General features: G+C 37.3%; 1 long non-coding RNA gene across 3 annotated transcripts in view; it reads right to left on the bottom strand.

Annotated features, from left to right (window-relative positions):
• Window positions 1-14587: 14587 nt before the first annotated feature.
• LOC110221722 (uncharacterized) overlaps window positions 14588-20729 on the bottom strand; it is a 31161-nt gene continuing 25019 nt past the window's right edge. For all 3 annotated transcript variants that reach the window (XR_002328209.2, XR_013482868.1, XR_013482867.1), the window contains exon 4: window positions 14588-14950. This is a non-coding gene — a long non-coding RNA (uncharacterized LOC110221722). The remainder of the gene's footprint in view (window positions 14951-20729) is intronic.

The following is a 20729-nucleotide window of genomic DNA, read 5'->3' on the forward strand; positions in this document are numbered from 1 at the left end:
AATAATAATAATAATGAGTTTATATTTCAGAGTAGGGGTGAGGATGGGGAGGAAGAAGAGCATATAAACAGATAAGTAAAAATAAGATAATTTAAGAAATGAAAGAGGAAGGGAAACAGGTAGAATACGGAAATGCAGCTCCTGGGCTAAGCCCTAAAGGAAGGTACTTCTAAGTAGAGGTGAGCAAGGAGGGCATCTAAGTATGTAAGGCAAATCTGCAAAGATTTGGAGGCAGGAGATGGAATCTTGGGTATTCACCAAACCCCTACATTTGTCCATTCATCTAAATAGCTTCTTGGAAACCCTATGGTCTAAAATCTACTACTGTTGTTGTTCAAACGTGTCTGACTCTCCATGACCCCACTTGGGATTTTCTTGGCAAAGGTACTGAAGTGGTTTGCCATTTCCTTCTCCAGTTCATTTCACAGATGAGGAAACTGAGGCAAACAGGGTTAAATGACTTGTTCAGAGTCATGCAGGCAGTAAGTGTTTGAGGCCAGATTTGAACTCACAAACATGAGTCTTCCTGACTGGAGACCCAACACTCTATCCATCATATCACTTAGGTCCCCTGTTCAATGTCTATGCCCAGTCCTTAAATTCACGTAGGCAAAAAGAAAACCTTTTTTTCTATGGAAATTCATGGAGTTATGTATAAAGTTCAACGTAAGTTGTTAATTGTTTTTAGAACTCAATACTTCTGTGAAATGATGGAACAGGAAATTAGTGATGTAAAATTATGTTTAAAAGTCTGAATTTTTAAAATTACCAGTTTATCTTGTATTTAACTTTTTTTTTCCTCTTCAGATATAGTTGTATCCCCACACTGGGAATTCAAAACTGGGAATGAAAGATTTGGGGAATTGGTTTAGAATTTGTGTGAGGGTTTTTGTTTTGCTTCTGTTTACTTGTTTGTTTTTATATGCCTCTATTGAGGAATGAATGTACCAGCAATATTTCTGCCTGCAAATATCTCTCTGCCCAAAAACCCTAGTCTTGGATAATTTGGGGAGGAAAATATTCTATTCTAAACCATAATAGATTTGCTTTTCCTAGAACAGAAATCTTGTTCTTACTACTTACCTGTGTGATCTTGAGGAAGTAATTTAAATTCTGGGACTCATTAGCAAAATTAAGGGGCTGGGCTATGTGACCTATGAGTTATCTTCCAGGTTTAGACCTGCCATCCTAAAATTATAGTCTTACAATATCACCAGTCTCAGCAAAGCGTAATCTCTCCTTTCTTAAACTATCTTATTTTTGCTCATCTGCTTCTGTGCTAGATCCTTCACTGCAGCACTGCTCACCTTGATGTCCTTGTATCTCTGGCACCAATCCAGTACAATTTACATGGCAGTCACCTAGGATCTTAGACCTTGGACATGGAAAGGGACCTTGGAGGCCATCAGTATTATAGTACTGTGTATGATCTTTGTGTGTGACTAAACTCATCAGGGTGTCTAATACAAGAATGGAACAAGCTATGGAATCCCTGTAGCTTGAAGACAAGACAGTCACAACTTCCCACAGCCTCAAGACAACAATTTCCATGCTGACCTTACTGTCCTCTTATCCAAGGATTCATGTGCATGTACACACACACACACACACACACACACACACACACACACACACCCCACAGTACAAGGCCATCACGTAATGTCTCCCATAGACCATTCCATCACACATTTTACACAAACCAATCAGAGTGTTTTTGTTTGTGTCCACAAATTCTAGAACAAAGCATACTCTTACCAAAGGCATTGATATTAGCAACTGAATTGAAACCAGATGAACAGGAGACCTTTCCAAAATCAAAATGATTTATTCTTCTGAAAAAGCTAGCTGTCCATCCAATTAAAGTATCAATGAGAGGTTAGAAAGGCTGCAGCTGCATAATATTTAAGGTCTAAAGTATTTTTGCAATGTTTTCCTAATAACCTTTAATAAGAATGGCATTGAATGTCATTCTTCTGGGACAACAGGTAATAATCAACCAAATATTCAACAGTTTCGCATTAAATATGGTTTTTAAATCTATGATAGAAGTAAATATTATTATTCCAGTTGAACAGCAAATGTGCCACCTTTTTGAAACATGAAATTAATACATATATTATATACATTTCTATATTATGTACATATATACATTACATTCATATTATGGATTTTTTCCTTTATAATGTTTATGTCTCAGATTAGTCTAATTTGGATATTTTATGACAATATTAGCATTAACAAAGTACAAAAATAAACCCACCGTCTAGTTATGTTGATATTGAGAGGCGTCTAGCAATATCTCCTTCTGAGCTGTTGCCAAAATATGTTTCAATGATATTTAAAGTACATCGAAGCTGGCTGGCATATCAAGCAATCTAACCAGCACATGCAGAAATAACTCCAGTTGCCAAGAAAATTTGATTCATATGTGCCCAAATCACCACATGTATTTTCTTCTGCCAGACCCATTCCCTCTATTCCATGCCTTTGACTTCTTTGTCCCGAGACTCTCCCAGTCCTTATTTAAACACCCTTCTTGGAGATGTTTCTCTGGAAGCCATCCCATGCTGGGAACTCACACACAGTCTTCTGAGAAATGTAGTCCTGGTGCTTTTTCCCTATTAAGAGGCCCTTTGAGGTCCAGGACTTGTGGAAAAATGAAGATCTCCATGCCCTATAATCCCTATATTAAAATGGCCCAACAGTTACGTATTAAGGCTATTAGCAAAATATGTGGGTCCACAGTTCTGCCTCCAAATACCTATTAGAGGTTTTTTCCAAAATATTTTCGAGTTCATAACATAGAATATTCATCCATTTCTTTACTCACATTTGATTATCACAGTACAATGGATTTAGGGCTATCAGAAGCCATTGTTCTACAGATGAGGAAACTGAGGCTGAAAAAAGTAAAGTGATGTGTCCAGGTTTACACAGTTAGCAAGCATGTGAGGCAGGAGATGAAATCAGGTCTTCATGACTTCATGCCCCCCACATCATCTGTGAGAGTCAGTCTTAGCACCATGATTATGCCTGCTGCCCTAATCTACAACAACCTAAATGGCGTAAGTATGATCCCATGGTTTCATCATTGCTGGGCAACATCACTCATTTGCTCCTTTCATCTGTCAGCTCTTGCCGATTTCAAACGTGGAACAATTTTAGGGTCAATTAGCTTCTTTTAAAATACTAAAGTAAAATCTTTGGTCTTCACAAAGAATCCCCCCCTAAATTAAGCTCTAAGTTAGATTTGGGCTGTTATTGTTTCTTTGCTATTGGTGGTGATGGTGGTAGGGTTTTGTCTTTGAAATCCACAACTTATATTGAAAGGCAGGTTATGAAATTGACCTACCCTCCTCTCGCCACTCTTTCCTTTGATATAGTACATCACAAAAAAGGAGTCTTTTAGCTAGAATCCTCTGTCGTCCCAATATCACAATGGGGTTTTAATTTCCAATAAGATAGCCACACACATCAAAACATTGAAAAGAATTTTTATTTCATTTATTACCAACTTAGTAGGTTACTCAAAGGGTCCTAATTCTGTTCTAAGGCTTCAAAAAAAATAATATTTCTACAAATGGTCATTTCCACACTGATGGCTGCACAAGATAAAAACAGTAACAACAGAATTAGGTCAAGGGACAACAGAAACACAACTGCCAGGAGCTGCTCAATGAATATTTATAGATGGAATCACATTCTCCACAATAGGCTCAACAAATCTAAGATCATTCATCCAGGAGGGCGTTTTCTGTGGGAACAGAGATTAATCAGTATGGCAAAGCGACAACCCATGCACAGAACGAACGTGATCAGTGGGGTGGCAAGAGGCACACACACACATTCTCAGAGAGCTCCAAAGTACAAGACAGGGAGAGAGAAAAGGGCTTGGAAAAGGAGAAAAGGAAAAAGAAGGGAGGAGATGAAAGGAGAAAGGGAGAAAGGGAGAAACAAAGAGAAGAGAGAAGAGGAAAAGAAAGAAAGGAACGTGGGTCATTTTCCAAACTAATTTAGTCAACTGTTTTATTACTTCAACTCACTATAGTGATATGATGATGAACATACAAATACGTATACATACCCATATAAATATGTGCATGCATATAAAATATGAATATAAGATATATACATATAAATATATACATGTAAATACACATATAAATATAATATCTAAATATAAATGTGTCAAATATGTTTAGATATATGTTATAAATACATTTAGGGTTATACATGCTTAAACATGTTATAAATACATTTCTCGTTATGAATGCATGGTATATATGTGTGTATGTCATGACAATATTTATATATTTTATATTTATACATTATATTTTATAAAATATAAAATATTTATATATATTTGTTTTATATCTATACATTTATATTTTAGATATTTTACATATACATATTATATTTACATATTATATATGTAAATATGTTACATTGTTATAAATATATGTTTCAATATATGTTATTATATATTTAAATATAAGCATATGCTATATTTATATAAATATATATCCATATCCATATCCTGTGGATTCATCTTCTGTGAGATGAACCTCATTATTAGTACTTTTTTTAATATTATACATATTGTATGTTTAGTTATGTTGAACCTCATTATTAGCATATTTACATTATATTATACATGTTATGTTATGTTATGTTATGTTATGTTATGTTATGTTATGTTATGTTATGTTATGTTGTTTTTTGTTTTGCTTTGTTTTGTTTTATTTTTTTGCCCTGTGTGCCTTTGGGTAATTCTTCACTTTTCTGGGTCTCAGTTTCCTCATGTGGAAAATGAAGATTCAACTAGCTAGCCTCTGAGGTCCTTTGCAACTAGAAAGCCTTGTTCCTATGATTGTGTATCAATGCTATGGTGCTTTTAAGCCCAAAATTTATGACACTTTGAACACATTGTACAGTGAGAAAAGGGTCCTATGTTTGAAGCCACATGACCTGAATTCAAACCCCAGCTCTAGCACTTTCTTCTTATGCATCCTCAGACAATCCACTTTACCTCTGTGGATCTCAGCATCCTCATCCATAAAATGAAGGGGGTGGGCAAGACGACCCCTAAGGTCCCTTTGACCTTTAAATCTACAATGATATGAGTTCTAACAGCTTGGATTGTGTCTCCTTTCCCTTTCTCTTTTATTCTACATTCTCCCACCTTCCATTCATTTGAAGCTGCTTTATATTATCTTCTGCCTCCGTACAGTCTTTTGTTTTGCACACCATCTCTTCCATCTGTCTTGACCAGGCTGGTGACTGAGGCATTACAGGATACCATACCATTAGATCTGGGACGCACTAACCAGCTGTGGGTGGGGCGAAGGTCAGCGACTGGGGCTAATCTATAGTGAAGTAGTCAGCAATGAGGCGCTCACCACAGAGATGGAAGGGGCTAGAGGCAAAGGTCATCTATAGAATGTAGTCAATGATCAACAGCAAATTATTAAAATATCATCCAGAAAGGGTCAGAGGTAAAGACTGAGTGTGTATTACTTAGGCAAGGTGGCCCCAGTATTAGGAGCTGGAGACAGAAGCTCAGTCAAACACCAAAGAAAAAGCCACCAGAACTCTGAACAATGATGGTTGAGGAGCAGTACAAGCAAAGCTGAGATTTGTTTTACTTAGCAACCTGGGAATGGCTGCAGGATTTGAGGTTCTAGTATGTGTGGCAAATGCCATCCAACCAATCTCTTTGGTGGGTCAGGGCAGGATGAAATTTTGACTATATGATCATGAATTATCCCAATGTCAAGAAAATGGTGAGAGCTGTTTAAAGAGATTTGTGTGGCTACATGGAGAGCTTTCTGCTAAGCTCAGATTTTAATTGTTGCATATAAAAGGTGGAAGGGAGGTGTTAATCATACCCTAAACTTATAATATGCTGAAAAAAAACTTATTTTTGTTGTTGTTCAGTTGTGTTTGACGAAGTCCATGGAGTTTGCTTGGAAATGATTCTGGAGTGGTTTATCATTTCTTTCTCCAGTATGTCCCCATTTTACAGATGAGAAACTGAGGCAAATAGGGGTTAAGTGACCTGCTCAGGATCGCACTGCTAGTAAATGAAGCTGGATTTCAACTCAGATCTTTCTGACTCCAGGTCCATGACCTAGATGCTCTTGGGAAAATGTATACCTGTGTGGAAATTCATGAACTTGAGGGTGGGTGAGAAGAAGGAATTAGGTACAGATGAATGAGAAGGAATATTGATATTATTCTGTGGGTAGACCACAAAATGTTTGGCCAGCTAGAAGAAATGGATGATGAATTCCTAACTTCTGATGAATTGAGTTGGCACCCAGTAGCGCATGTTGCAACCAATTTCCATCTCTTTATCCTTTGTAATTCTGGTCCAGGGTCATCTGTAGGCATAAAGATGCCATCCAACATGCTGGAATTGTTTCTGTGGTTCTTTGGTATGGATATCAGAGCAGCATTCAGGCTCACAACCTCTCTCTACGCAGCCAGTCCTTTTCCAATCACGTACACCCTCGATTTTGCCTTTTGTGACATTTTCAGAATATCACCATTTTGTAAAATGTTGCAGTATCTTTATACCCACCATGTCACTTTATACCCACCACAGCCCTTTAGGCTATGGCCAATTTTAATTCATTTAAGATCTCATTGTTGGTATAATTCACAATCAGATGGCAGTAGAATAATGATGTTAACACCATGGACTTTCATGGAAGAGAACAGATTGGGGTCACAGAAAATTCTTCACGATTCCCAGATTTACTCATTCTCTTTTCCCATCCTGTGCCTATCTCATAAACATTCTGTAGTACATATTACATATAGCCTAAGATATCCAAACTCAATGTGCTCCTTGACAAATTGCATGTCATAATTTGCCTTATAAGTGGTTTTTATTCCTATTGTTTGTCCAGTTTAATTAGTTAGGCTTATCTCTTTTTAAACGACTATGGATTTCACTAAGTGAACCTATATTGTCCTGGGACATGATGCAAACAGCAAAATAAAAATCAGCAAACAGGAATATCACAAATATCTCAAAATAGAAACAGCAGCAACTTACCAAATATAAAGAGAGCTTTAAGCTTGATAAAAAAGCCTTTCCCTTCCTAACAACTGTGGGAGGTAGGTAGGGCACAGATTATCATATCCATTTTATAGGCAAGGTGGCTGAGGCTCGCATAGCAAAGTTCCCTATGGCTACAGAGCTAAAACACATACATACATACATACATACATACATACATACACACACACATATAATGTTCTGTAAACATTAAGCATATATATATATATATAATACACTAAGCATTTATATATCATATAATGTATTATATACAAAATGTTCGATGATAACAGAACATTATAATGGGCTTTAGGATAGAAACAAGAATTATACAACATTTTTTATCTGGGTTGGGATCATATAGAAGATGCTAAATTCTGTGAGAATGGGGGAACAGGACTTATTTAAACATTGTTACTATCTACTAATAATGTACAATATTACCAAGGATGTCCTGGCTCTAGCTCCTCCCAGCTTCCAAAAGATTATTTTCATATTTTCCATGTGAGCAATTATACCTCAGAAGTCGGCAAATGATATTTATTAAGGCTTAACTTTCCTCTTGCTGATTGCCTCGATTTAAGAAAGCGATGGACAAAATGTTAATAATGTCGATTACACTTAAAGCCTATTGTATGTATTTTTATTCCCCCTCTTATTAGATGCTAAATTTCTTTAGAATGGTAATATATTATTTAAACATAAAACATATTTAAACATTAAACATTTATTACTTAAACATGTATCTACAGTATCATCTATCACAATCTTCAGGAAAATACTTTCTTCCCAGACTTTTTTATATGCATCCCAATCTTGGCCAAGACACCATCTATCATTCCTGTAGATTCTAAGCCATCATCCAAAAAGCCAAATCACATTCGATGGCAGACATCAGATAGTTTCAAAATCATGGCAAGTGAGTTCTGAAGGGGAACCCACAGGGATCAGTAAGGACTTTTTGGAGGAGGTGGCTTTTAAGTTGGACTTTTAAAAGTGGATGGGTAAACATCAGGTAAAGATGGGGAGGACACTTCAGGCATAAAGGACCACTAGACCAAAGATATGTGGAGCAGATTGTGAAGTACATGCTACTTTTAAAGGGGAGGGAATGCTATAATGAAGCATAGATTATATGAAAAGAGGTAAAATGAAATGAGGCTATAAAGGCAGGATTACAGAATATCATAGAAATTTCAAGCAAGACGGGAATCATTCAAGATTTTTAAACAAAGGGATTACATGATCAGATCTATGTATAAGAAAAATTATACTAGCAACGGTATGAAGAATGTGTAGAGTGCCGGGAAGCAGGAAAAACTGGGGAACTCACACTTTGGTAAAATTTGCTGCCCATATATACACATATTCACGTAGAAATCCAGGAATGCAGATAGGCTGGAGAAAGGCATTAACTTTGACTCAAACACTTTTTTTTTTGTTTTTGTGACTTTCTGAGGAGGCAGAAGAGGTTTGAAGTTTAGAAACTTTTTTTTTGGGCAGAGTTGTGAACCCTAAAAGGCTATTGCATTATACTGGAAAACTAGCTTCTAAATCAGAAGTTTTTAATACTACTACTACTACTACTACTACTACTAATAGCACTTATAAAGTATCTATTACGTGTACTACACTAAGTCCTTTACAAATATCTCATTTGATCCTTACAACAACTCTAGGGAGTTGGTGTTATTATTATCCCCATTTTACAGATAGGGAAACTGGCAAACAGAGGTGAAATGACTTGCCACCATTACACAGCTAGCAAGCAAGCATCTGAAACTGGATTTGAACTCCTGTCTTCCAGGCTCCAAGCCTGGCCCTCTACCCTGTGTGTTACCCTTACTAGATGGAAGCTCTAACTGCATAGTTTCAGGCAACAGACAGCAGCTTGGAAGAGGTATAAGAGTTTAATGTCTTTAAAATTACACTGTGCTAACTAGGCATGTGGCATCTAGGTGACACAGCGGATAGGGCACCTGGACTAGAGTCAGGAAGATCCTAGTTCAAATCCATCCTCAGACGCTTGCTAGCTGTCTGACCCTGGGGAAGTCACTTAACCCCTATTTGCCTCAGTTTATCATCTGTAAGATGGGGACGGACTGGAGAAGGAAACGGCAAACCACTCCAGTATCTTTGCCAAGAAAACCCTAGTCCATGGAGTCATATAGAGCTGAATGTAACTGAACAAGGACAAGTAAGCACTGTGCAGTGATGGAAAGACTTTCTTGCCTTCAAGTAATTTACATTTTACTACCTGGAGGAAAGAGGAAATAACTCACGCCTCAGTTTCTTCATTTATAAAAATGAAGGGGGTCGGGTAGAGTGATTTCTAATGACTCTTCCAGCTCTAAAATTCTAGGATCAAATATGAGAGAAATTGACCACCTATCAACAGACAGTTGACAAACAGTTTCTGCGCACTTCAAGCAGGGGGAGACATAAGGGACAGGAAGAGAGGTGAAAGAGGGAGAGGGGAGAGGGACAGAAAGTCTACTTTGACCACAGAAGTAAGAAAAGGGTTAATTGCCTGCCGTTCTTCAATAGGGCGCTTGCAAACAAATACAGACATGTGCGCCATTTACCAGCTACCTTGAACTTATTAAGCCTCAGTGTTAAACTAAATTGTTAGCAGCTGGCTATTCACCTAAACCTAGCTCAACTACCAAGGAGCTCCTGAGCGTCCTTGCTTGCCTACGGTATTAAAAACCTGTCTTGGCGTGTACTGACTGACTTTACTGTTGGAAACAAAAAGGGGACGTTTTCAGAAACTGTCTGTAATTTAATTGTCCCAAATCCCTCCTCAGAAACGTGGAGAGCATTTCTCTTAAGCACACCATGAAGCAAAAGGAAGGGCTCTGTGATATTTCAGGGGATCCTCCCAGGGATTTTCTGCTAGGTGCCCTTCAGGCATCTCTTGGGGTGCCCACAAGAAATGACACTAGTTTTCATTTCTATGGCTCTTTAAAGGTTGCAAGGAGCTTTGCTTACAACAATACTAAAAAGTCAGTTGGCCCAAGTGTGATTATTCTTTTTTAATGGGTAAGGAAAATGGGGCTAAATTATTTGCCCGTGTTTGCACATGTAATAATTGTTGCAGGGCTGAAGTTGATGGATGCCCAGGGCTTCTCAAGGCTGAGCCAGTCCAATGCACCTTCCCCTGTACTCCTGTGTTTCTCACGCAAGCATCAAGACTCCAAAACAAAGTTGGACCCGGGTGCCTACTGCCTTCCTGACCTCAGGCAAGTCATAACACCCCTGTGCCCTATTTCCTTATCTGTAAAACAAAAGGATTGTGAACTAGACGGTTCCTTTTCAGTTCTAGCTCTATAATCCTATGATCTTAAATGTTTCTTAACTTTCATGGTATCTAAAATCCTTGATACACGAAAGAAACAAGGGATGGAAACTGGACTTGTGATTACATTAGTATAGGGAACTCTCAGTAAAAATTTTGCTTTACCAATGCATGAATTGCCAGCAATTCACAGTCTTAAAAGAGTTGCAGAAAAGCAAGATTGTGAATATCTATAGAGTAGGTCTTATTTTAAATCTTCTTTGCTTTAAGTATCTGGGAATTCATCCACCAAGTTGTGTATTTATTCAGTCAATCAATCAACCAATAGACATTTATTAAGCACTTATTATGTTCCAGGTACTATGCAAGGCCTTCAGGGATATAAAACCAAAATCAGAAATGGTTCCTGCCTTGAAAAAGTGGGAGATATAACTGGTCTTTGTATAGAAATAGACAAAATAAAAACAAGTTAATTGGGCCAATAAACATGTAGTAAGTACCTAGTGCACACAGTACAGCATGCTGTATTGCCATAGGTCTTGGATGAATCCCTCTCCTGATGAAGATAAGAAGATTTTAGAAAATATTTTTAATAAACTTTGATTAAAATGACAAGATAGAAAATATCCTTTTAAGTCAGTCATGTATTTTTTCCTGTTTCCACTTTGATTTTCATTGTTTGGTCCCCTTTCCTTCTAAAACAATTCTTTCATAAGGGGAAAAAGGAAAATAAAACCCAACCAAGCAAACCTTGAGTTACCTTGATCTCCCTGATTTTGTCTGAATTACACTGTTGGGAAAAGAAGTTTAGGGGCTTGGATTAGATCTAGTTTGACTGTCTTCACTGATGAAATATACTGCACAATTACCAACATTTTGCCTACATGCCTTTGCTTCTATTCATATGGCATTTGGAGAGAACACTGCCTGTGCCCCCTGAGTCATTGCAGAAGTGAAAGAAGACTCTGCAAAGAATGCTTTGCCACAATACATAAAGGCAAGTTGAATATTTATGAGTTTAATTGCTACATATCATGTGCAAGCTGGTTTGTACAGTTTAGTTCACTATTTACATATTTAAAGGGCAAGCAGGAAAGCTGAGTGCTTGGGATCCTCTACTTGCTGAGTGAGTGGCTGGCGAGTTTTTAATTAATTCAAAGCAAAACTTTGAGGGGGGGAATCGCTTCAGGAAAAAAAACAATGATGCATTATTTATATGGTAATGTGGTTTATAGGCTGGTGAATTTTTTTTTATTCAAAGCTGAACTATTTTTTTAAAAAATCGCTTTTAGAAAAATATATATATAGTTCTGTATTGTTTATATGGTAATACAGATTATATAGGTGCAGTTCCCAAAGACGCAGGTTGCTTTCTCACAGGGACTGGAAGTAAATAAACATTATCAATTCAGACTCGCAGGATGTAACATCTGTCTCTGAAGTTCCCTGTGTACGAAAAATAAAAAATAAAATTAAAAGGAATGAAAGCATGAAGGAATTAATTAAAGTGAAAATGTCAAACACGCGGTGCCTATCCAAAATACATTAAGCAGTTTGCTTTTTACTACTTGAGGAGCTCACTTGCCAGCCTACCACGCACAGCCTCCGAGGGTGTATCTGTAGATTTGTGTATGTGTGCATGTGTGTGCATGTGTATGTGTGTTTGTGTGTGTGCTAAAAATAGACGGAGAAACCTAACAACCAGGTTCTGATTGGCTGCCCGAGAAATCTGCCCAGCCAATGGGAACGTCTGGGAACAAAAGTGATTCTTTTGTGTGTGAGATGTTCAACCCACGTCAAAACAGCTTCGGGCTGTAGGAATGATTTTGGATGGGGTTTAACAAGGTAATAATGCATTTCAGCCCCCTGAAAAGGTTTGAGGCAGAAACAAAGAGGGTGGTGAAATCTACACAACAAATGAAGTGTTCGTTTTTTTCTTTCTTTTTTTCCCTTGCTGAGAGGAGAATGAATCACTTGCAGTCCTTTTCCTTGAGTCTCTTCTATAGCCGATCTGCCCTCCTTATTTTCTCCTTCTCGTTTTTGCAAAGAGAAACATAACGTTCAGATTGATGCAACATTGTTCTACGATTGACAAATTTTATATTTGACCCAACATTCTATCAGCCACTAACCTCTTCCGCTTGCGCTAAAACAAAAACAAAACAAAACAAAAAAGAACAAAGGTGAGACTCTCGATTCAAGGACAACGTTTATTTATGCACATCTTGTCTTTCCTTGTTTTTTGTTTTGTTTCCCTAGCAGAAGCCAGTAACTTTGCCTGGCTGGCTGACTTTTAGAAATTTTGCTTCCTGCAAATTGTGCTAGGAGAAAATAAGGCATCCTATGCCTATGCGAAGAAACTTTTGGGCTTGGGTTTGAGAGCAAAATAACCGGCTCGCAGACTGAATGGGCGGCCTGCTGTGAAAAACCTTCGGAAAAGCTGAATAAATAGGGACTTGATGGGAATCAAAATCATTAAGCTTTATATGCTCCTCACCCACGGGGGAGGAAGGTTTTCTGCTGTTTTTTTTTTTTTTAAGGCATTGGTCCTCTAGGGGATGCTATTACACAGCAGAAGATGTAATCCGCTCTTTCCTCTTTCAGTTATAGCCCCTCTAATGTGTTTAAATCACCCAAGAAAACCAGATCCATAGGTGTCTTTCAGGTAGGACAAAGCGAAGAAATACTGTATTTTAAATTCGCCAGCTTGGTTCAGAACCATAGCTATCAGACAAAGAAACACCTAACCGCGCAGCCCGCTTCTTCCTGAGCTGCCATGGTGTTGGCATAAACAACAAAAGGCCAGCTACATAGTAGCTAATAAGTGAATTTCATGGACTTCATGGTCTTTTTGAATATGTAGTTTTGAATAACTACATGGCAACAGTGATGCTGTTTGTCTTCCAAGGTTTATGAAAGATAGGGGGAGGGATTTTCTAGCTAGCCTCTGGGATAGGATGCATATACATACATATACATATATATGCCTGTATGTATATATTTATATATGTATACACACATGCTTACATGCATACATGCCTGGATCAATGTGCATATATTATATGTATATGCATACACATATATATGGAAACCTCATATATAAAGAAACCTTCATATACATTGGAAACCTTGTTATGTGTGTATATGAAACCTTTAAATATATATATGGAACCACCACATGCATGTATATGTATATATTGAAACTTCATATACTTCATCTTATGTATGTGGGTATATATAAAACCTTCAAATACATATGGAACCATCATATGGATGCATATGCATATATTGAAATTTCATGTATTTTGTATATGTGTGTATATGAAAACTTTAAATATATGTATATATATTAATATGGAAACTGCATGTGTGTGTATACAAATATATTCAAATATATTGAAGCTTCATATACATTGTGTGTGTGTGCGTGTGTGTATATATATATGCATACATATATGTGTGTGTATGTGTGTGCATATGAAACCATTATATATTGTGTGGAACCTTCATATACACATATATGGAAACTTCATTTTGTTCTTCTACCACTAAATGGATGAAGAGGACACTCACCGGCCTGTATACATGCATATTAAAAACACAGTATCTGAAAAAGAATGTGCGCTAGATTCATTCTCAGTATTTTTTTTTAATTTATGAGTGCCTTTGTCCTACTGGCAGGTCAAAGGGACTTCTCATCAAATATCTAACTACAGTGATCTCCATGGGAATAGCCAGCTGTTAAGCTTTTTAAGATTCAGGACCCCAGGAGGTCGAGATGGGGCCCCTGAAGCTAGGTGTATGCCTTGTACTCTCACCATCGAATGACTTTCAGATTTCTACACATCTCAGTGGCTTCTCAGCAGTCTGGTCCTTGGCCCTGCCTTTATATTGCAAGGACTGATGATGGGGGAGGTGGGAACCCCTTGTGATCTGTCCCTTCCAATCCATGACCTCTTGGCTACAATGCACTGCACTGCTGAGCTCAAATCACTAGCTTGATGCCTTAGAACATTGGAGAAAGCACTTTTTGGTGCCTTCCCTTGGGTCCTAGTTTGCCCCTTCTAACTCAGTGTGCCTGTGTACTTCAGGATTGTGGTAACTTATAAAAATCTCTCACACTGGTAAAACGGTTCATGTTTTTAAAGGCTTTCATGTTCACCTTCTTATCTGAGCCTCAAAACACCCAGTGAGACAGTGAGGACAGACAGTTATCATGCATCTTTTATGGAGAAAAAAATCCTTCACTTTATTATTTTTTGTTAAGTTATCCTTTACAGATCTTTATGAGACCGGACAGAGAATTGAGCAGAGAATTTCTGAGCAGTGATTTAAGATGTCTTCTGGATAATTTGGACCAAAAAACTACTCATGACAAATTTACTTCTATTCTTTAGGTATTTTATTTCCAAAATAAAATATAAGCATAGATCCAGGGATTGTAGATTTCTGGATGGAAAAGACTTCCCAATCCTGTCATTTTACAAATGGAGAAACTGAGGTTCAGGGAGGTTATGGTTTTGTTTAGAGTCACGGCCCATGTCACATTCATGCTTTAAAAAAAATCTTCAGTAGTTTCCTGTTACCTACAATGTAAAATACAATTCTTAGCCCAGAACTTAAATCCATCAGCACTCTGGTTACAACTTGCCTTTCCAGGCTTTTTTTTTTTTAATACTAATCTTCCAGAACTCAGTGTTCTAGCCGAAATGGGTACCTAGGTATTCCGAGAGCTCATTCTGCTCACTCTTGCCTCAGCAATCATTTAGGCTAGACAGCATGCCTGGAACATGCTCACTTCACATTTCTGTATATTAAAATCCCTTTCTTCCTTCAAATCCCAACTCAGGCACCTTTTCATCTTCCATGAAGCCTTCCCTTTGTCCCCCAGCTGAAAATTATCTTTCTGTCTGCATTTTTTTTTGTTTAAATATCTCCTTTACCCTTATCACGTTCCTCCCCATAAACCACTTGTTTGTCCAAGTCTACCTTATCAGAATTTAAGCCCCTCTTGGACTGGGATGGTACTCTTTTAAATCTTACTACCTAGAGTGCCACAGTAAGTGTTGAATAACTATTTGACCCAAGTGAGTTAAATTGAATTGAATTGGAAAGGGCAGTGGTTGAGGAATAGGAGAGCTTCTCAAGGTTTGGAACAATGGATAGGACATTGAACATGGAGCCAGGAGGACCTGGTTCAAATCCTACCTCAAACATTTTGTATGATCCTGAGCAAGTCACTTACATTCTCTGGGCCTCAGCTTCCTTGTCTGTAAAATGGGGAGGGATCAGGTTCAATGACACCTTCCAGCTCTAAATCTGTGACCCTTTTTCCTTGGCTCTTATGCTAGGGTATAGGTGTCAACAAGGCTGAAACAGTGAGTTAGCACCACCCCTAAGAGATATAGGCATAGTCAAGACCTTAGATGATTAGTGTATTAATGGACCCAGAAGCAATACAAACTGAAAAAGCAAAGGGTCCAGAATTCAGGTGGTCAAAGAAACAAGCCAAGGAGCAATCAGTTCTTGGATTCAGGTCTAGGTTCAGAAATCAGTTAGCCCTACATCAAACAAGTTGTAACTACGGTCAGGAAAAAGAAAAGAGTAAATCACAATAATAGCAAAGGAATTAGCAGGAAACCAGTTGAGAACTCATAAGGAATTGAGTCCAGTACTCGAGTCAAGTCATTGTCATTAAGGATGTGAGCTAACTGTAGCATAGAGACACATTTATTTCCATGTGCTCCTGGCTTTAGAACTGGTGTTGGATTGTACAGGCAGCAATGGACCCTGCAGAATCAAGATGGTGGTGGTGACTGTAGCTGATTGGGGAATAAAGGAAAAAAGACCTCCAGAGAAGTGTGATCCCAGCTCCTGTGACAGGGCAGAAGCTGTAGAATAGAAGAAGGTATTGACATTCTTTCTACCAGGGAGGAATAGAAGGATGACTTCAGATTGCAGAGTTCATGTTGGGAGATTTGGTCAGTTCAGTAAAGATCAATTGCTCTGGTTACCTGGTGTCATAGAGTGTTAAAAAGAGAAGTTGATTGAATTTGGGGGTGTTAGTTTTCGTGTGTGTGTGTGTGTGTGTGTGTGTGTGTGTGTGTATACACACATATATGTATGTGCTGTCATTCAGGAGATTAATATCTATATCACAGGAATATGGTGTGGCTAAAATGAAATAATATGCATCAAAAATAGTATATCTAGAATTAATAAGTATGTCATGTTACTTCAATTAGATTCTATTTAGTAACCATTTAGTCATCACCTGCTTTGAGTGAGACACTATGCTAGGCCTAGAGATACAAAGACAAAAACTATTCCCTGCCCTCAAGGAGCATACAATCGAGCATTCTACATACAGTCTAGCAACTGAACTTTTTTTTATTTAATTGATTTATTTTTAGTTTTCAACAATCACTTCCATAAGCTTTTGAGTTTTAAATTCTCCCCCTCCCTCCCCATCTCCTTCCCCAAGATGATAGGCAATCTGATATAGGCTCCACGTATACATCCCTATTCAATATATTTGCACATTAGTCATGTTGTAAAGAAGAATTAGAACCAATCAGAGGACCCACAAGAAAGAAGCAAGAAAACAAAAAAGAAGGAAAAAAAGTAAATAGTATGCTTCTACCTGCATTCTAACTCCATAGTTCTTTCTCTGGATGTGGATAGCATTTTCCATCATGAGACTTTTGGAAATATCTTAGATCCTTGCATTGCTGAGAAGGGCTGAGTCTATCAAGGTTAGTCATTGCATAACGTGGCTGTTACTGTGTACAACGTTCTCACCGCACTTAGCATCAGTCCATACAAGTCTTTCCAGATTTTTCTGAAGTCCATTTGCTCATCATTTCATATAGCACAAGAGTATTCCATTACATTTATATACCACAACTTGTTCTGCCATTCCCCAATTGATGGGTATCCCCTCAATTTCCAATTCTTTGCCACCACAGAAAGAGCTGCTATAACATTTGTGTACATGTGGGTCCTTCCCATTTGTATGATCTCTTTTGGATAGAGCCCTAGAAGTGCTATTGCTGGATCAAAGGGTATGCACATTTTTATAGCCCTTTAGGCATAGTTCCAAATTGCTCTCCAAAATGGAGATCAGTTCACAACTCCACCAACAATGTCCTAATTTTGCCACATCTTCTCCAATATTTATAATTTTCCTGTTTTGTCATGTTAGCCAATCTGATAAGTGTGATGTGGTACCTCAGAATTGTTTTAATTTGCATTTCTCTAATCAATACTGATTTAGAGCATTTTTTCATATGAGTATAGAGAGCTTTAATTTCTTCATCTGAAAACTGCCTGTTCATATCCTTTGACTATTTATCAATTGTGGAATGACTTGTATTCTTACAAATTTGACTTAGTTCTCTATATATTTTAGAAATGAGGCCTTTATCAAAGACACTGGTTGTAAAAAATTCTTTCCCAATTTTCTAGCAGCTGAACTTCTATTGAGGGTTATGTTGATAACACTCAACAACTGGCTAGGAATTTTTTAAAAAACCCTTGGTTGATTAAAAAGCCATTTTCTCTAACACCAAGATAATTTTATGCATTTTTTCACTGAATTAAACATTTATTTATGTGAATTGACCAAACCAAATGTTTATTTTAGCTTCATGTGGACAAAGACATAAGCTCAGTTTTCCTATGTCCAATCCTTTTCATATGTCCTTATGCCCCCAACTGCCGATCCCTATTCAACAACCACTCTGTTGAGTTGACAACAGCTCAAGAAAATACACAAAGCTGCAAAATACACAAGAAAATACACAAAGTCCCCAACTGTAGCTCTGTGATGCTTTGGGGTGATAGAGAAACCTGAAATTTTGTTAAATTCATGACTTTGAAAGCTATTCCAAAATTTTGTATCCATGAATTAGAAATCTATGGGAAAAGGCTTCACACAATGTTGAGTACATTATTCAGTCCCAGATAAAATCAGCTTGGGCAGAGAGGCACATGAATGACAAATGTGATTTTATCTCTTTTACTGACAGTACCTAATTTATTAATGGTTTATTTTCCAAAAGTTTATTTGCAAGTCAATCCTCTGCAACTGAGAACACATTTCCCCAGAAAACCAGGGATATAAATGATGCTTGGGTTCCCACCCCAGGGAGTCCCATATAGCTGGAGGAGGCCTGGATTATGTGGCAAAATGCCTGGATTAAATTACAGGGTCTGCCTTTAGAATCAACTGAGGCCCAGGAAGATGAAGTTATTAGATGGTAATCTGGGCCAGATTAGTGGACCTCACTGTATCTCAGCTACCTCTGCGGTAAATTTGGGGATATGGTTATACCTCCATAGCATTTGTATGTGTGTGTGTGTGTGTGTGTGTGTGTGTGTGTGTGTGTGTGTGTGTGTTGGTATGTATGTATATGTATGTATATATGTATATATACACACAATAGATAGATGATAGATGGATGGATAGATGGTTGGATAGATGGATGGATGGATGGATGGGTAGAAGGATGGATGGATAGATAGATAGATAGATAGATAGATAGATAGATAGATAGATAGATAAATAGATAGAAAGACAGATGGATAGATGGATGGATAGATAGGTACATGGATGGGTGGATGGATGGATGGATGGATGGATGGATAGATAGATAGATAGATAGATAGATAGATAGATAGATAGATAGATAGAAAGAAAGACAGATGGATAGATGGATGGATAGATAGGTAGATGGATGGGTAGATGGATGGATGGATGGATAGATGGATGGATGGATGGATAGATGGATGGATGGATGGATGGATGGATAGAAGGATAGATAGATTATTAGATAGATAGAAAGATAGATAGATAGAAAGATAGATAGATAGATAGATAGATAGATAGATAGATAGATAGATAGATAGATAGACAGACAGACAGAGGTTGTTTTTATTTGGTTTTTTTTTCAGTTGTGCCTGACTCTTCATGACCTCATTTGGGAGTTTCTTGACAAAGATACTGGAGTGGTTTGCAATTTCCTTCTCTAGCTCACTTTACAGATTAGGAAAGTGAGGCAAACAGGATTAAGTGACTTGCCTAGGGTCACACAGCAAGTAAATGTCTGAGGCTAAATTTGAACTCAAATCTTCCTAATTCTAGTCCTGGTGCTCTATTCACTGCACTACCTAGCCACCCTACATATGTGTGTATGTATATGTGTGTGTATGCACAGACATACACTCACACATATAAACACACATATATACACACATGATATTAACATATGCATATAAAATGTGAACAAAATATATTTTGTTTTCATATATGTATGTATATAAGAATATATGCACAAAAGAAGACTATGTGGGTATAATCACATTCCCTAATTTTATAATTGATATATATGTATGCATATTATTACATATGTATACATACCTATATCTCTATCTAGATTGATGGAAAGAGATGATAGATAGATAGATAGAAGAGGGGGGAAGGGGTGTCAGGCCTCTACACCAGTGATTAAATTGTTGCATAAGATGCTCCTAATGGGGAATGAACTCTGAACTCTGCACAGTCCTCCTCACACTAGAGACACCTCTACCCTTCTCATCTATTCATTTATATATCCATTGTCTATATCTCTATTTTTATGTAATCTATCTACCCACCTATTTATTCATTCATCTATATATTATCTGTATCTGTCTATCTATCATCTATCCACTTACCCATCCATCCATCTACTTATCCATTCACCTATCCATCTGTTTATCTATCTCCATCTAATTTACCTATCTATCCATTCCATTCATTTCTCCATCCATCTATCCATCCATCAATCTGCCTATCTATCTATCCATCTATAATCTACCTACCCACCCATGCATCCTTCTATTCATCATCTATCTATTTTTATATCTATCTATCGTCTGACTTCCAGCTCTCTTTCTCTTGCCCCTATATGTCTGTTGTAAGTTTCAAAATATGTTGTAAGATGATCTCTGTTATAAATTTCAAAATCTAGGTTTATTTCAGATATATGCAAAAGTTTGGGACAATTTTATTTTTAGTCTGTGTCGATTTATTTATTTATTTCCTAGTGCATAGAAATTTGAAATTTGATCATCTAATTCCCAATACCTATCCAATTCTGCCATACCTATCTGTGGAGTATCAACAGCGCTGAAATTAAAGGATACTTCTTTAAAACTAGACTTTGCACTAAAAGAAAGAAATGGACTTCATTCAAGACTACTCACTGTTATGTTGCTTTTCTTATTTAGTTTTTGAAGGAGTAAATAGCATTTCTATTTATTTAAATTTCAAATGCAGATAATGAATAGTTCCTGTGATAATTACCAAATTTACATATTTAT

This window comes from Phascolarctos cinereus, unplaced genomic scaffold, assembly GCF_003287225.1.
Source record: "Phascolarctos cinereus isolate Bilbo 61053 unplaced genomic scaffold, phaCin_HiC Scaffold_1;HRSCAF=81, whole genome shotgun sequence".
Lineage (NCBI taxonomy): Eukaryota > Metazoa > Chordata > Mammalia > Diprotodontia > Phascolarctidae > Phascolarctos > Phascolarctos cinereus.